We start from the raw sequence: 2480 nt of genomic DNA, 5'->3' as shown, positions 1-2480 counted from the left end.
ATTCAAGATAACATAGAAGAAATTCAGAATTATATCAGATTAATTTAACAAAGATATTGAAATAATTGAAAACAAGCAAGTAGAAATTCTGGAGCTATAAAATTCAGTTGACATGTTGAAGAATGCAACAGAGTCTCTTAATAGCAGAAGAAAGAATTAGTGAGCTTGAAGACAGGATATTTGAAAATATACAATAAGATGAGACAAAAGATGAAAGAATAAAAAACAATAAACTATGCCTATAATATATAGAAAATAGCCTCAAAAGGACAAATCTAAATGTTAAAAGACAGGTAAAGAAAGAGATTGGGGTATAAAGTTTATTCAAAGGGGGCAGTAACAGAGAATTTACCAAACATAAAGATATCAGTATCCACATACAAGGTTATAGAATATCAAACAAAAGACTACCTTGGGGTGTTTAATAATTAAATTTCCCCCAAAAAATCAAGGATGAATAAAGGATCCTGAAACAAGAAAAGAAAAAAAAAAATACAATGGAGGCCAAACATGTCTGGCAGTAGACTTTTCAATGTAAACCTTATAGGCCAGGAGAGAGTGACATGACACATTTAAAGTACTGAAGAAACAAAACTTTTCCTCTTAGAATAGAACACCTGGCCAAAAAACAAAAACAAAAAAAAAAAACAAAAAATTTCAATCATGAAGGATAAATGAAGACTTTCCAAGACAAACAAAAGCTGAGAGATTTCATCAACACCAGACCTGTCCTATAAGAAATGCTAAAGTGAATAGTTTGATCAGAAAGAAAAGGACATTAATGGGCAACTAAGTAATCATATATAAAGGTACAAAAATCACAGGTAAGCATATGGAAAAACATAGAATATCATAACACTGTAACTGTGGAATGTAAACTACTCTTATAATAAGTACAAAGACCAAATGATTAAGTAATCAAAAATAATGCTACAGGAACTTTTCAAGACATGGACACTACAATAAGATATAAATAGAAACAACAAAAAGTTAAAAAGCAAGGAGGCAAACTTAAGTGGTACCATTTTTTATTAGTTTTCTTTTCATTTGTTTGTTTATGCAGACAGTGTTACGTTGTCATCGGGTCAAAATATGCTACACTACGGTATTTTCAATCCCTCATGGTAATCTCAAACCAAAAACATACAGTGAGACATGAAAAGTGAAAAGCAAGAAAGTAAATTACATCCCCAGAGAAAATTGCCTTCACTGAAAGGGCGACAGGAAGGAAAGAAAGAAGGAAGAAAACACTATAAAACAACCAGAAAGCAAATAACAAAATAACCAGAGTAAATTCTTACTTATCAATAATAACACTGAATGTAAGTGGACTAAATTCACCAATAAAAAATATAGAATGGCTTCATGCATGAAAAAAGAAGACCTATTAATCTATTCACTAAAAAAAAACTTGCACCCACACACACACACACTTCACTTACAAAGACATACATAGGCTAAAAATAATGAGATGGGAAAATATATTCCATGTCAATGAAAACCAAAACAGAATAACAATAGCTATACTTATATCAGAAAAAAATAGACTTCAAGATAAAAAACTATAAGAAGAGACAAAGAAGGTCATTATATAATGATAAAGGAGTCAACTCAGCAAGAGGTTATAACAATTTTAAGTAGACATGCACCCAACATTGGAACACCCAGATGTATAAAGATGTAAAAAAATATTATTAGAGCTGCAGAGAGAGATAGACCTTATCTCATGAAAGCCCAAGAGTTCAACACCCCACTTGCAACATTAAACAGATATTCCAGACAACAATCAACAAAGAAACATTGGACTTATTCTGCACTACTGACCAAATAGATCTAATAGATATTTACAGTACATTTCATCCAACAGCTGCAGAATATACATTCTTTTCTTTAACATATGGATCATCCTCAAGGATAGACTATATGTTTGGTCACAAAACTAGTCAGAAAACATTCAAAAAATTGAAATATTATTAATCATCTTATCTGACAACAATGGAATAAAACTAGCACTCAATAGCAAGAGAAATGTTAGGAAAAATATAAACACACACATGGAAATTAAACATTATGATTGTGAATGACCAGTGGGTCAATGAAGAAATTAAGAAAACTGAAAAAATTATTGAAACAAATGATACTGAAAACACAACACACCAAAACTTATGGAATACAGCAAAAGCAGTACTCAGAAAACGTTTATAGTACTAAATGCCTACATCAAAAAAATGAAAGAACCTCAAATAAATAATCTTACAACACAACTTAAATGGAAAAACAAGAGCAAATCAAACCCAAAATTAACAGAAAAGAAATAAAAAATTCAGAGCAGAAATGAATGAAATTGAAATGAAGAATATAATACAAATGGTCAATGAAACAAGTTTTTTTGAAAAGTTAAACAAAATTAACAGACATTTAGCCAAACTAAGAAAACAACAGAAAAAAAATACAAATAAATCAGAAATGAAAAAGGAGAC

The sequence above is a fragment of the Colobus angolensis genome, unplaced genomic scaffold, assembly GCF_000951035.1.
Source record: "Colobus angolensis palliatus isolate OR3802 unplaced genomic scaffold, Cang.pa_1.0 Scaffold141, whole genome shotgun sequence".
In the NCBI taxonomy this organism is placed as follows: domain Eukaryota; kingdom Metazoa; phylum Chordata; class Mammalia; order Primates; family Cercopithecidae; genus Colobus; species Colobus angolensis.
The sequence above is the reverse complement of the archived record's forward strand: the minus strand, read 5'-3'. Positions refer to the sequence as shown.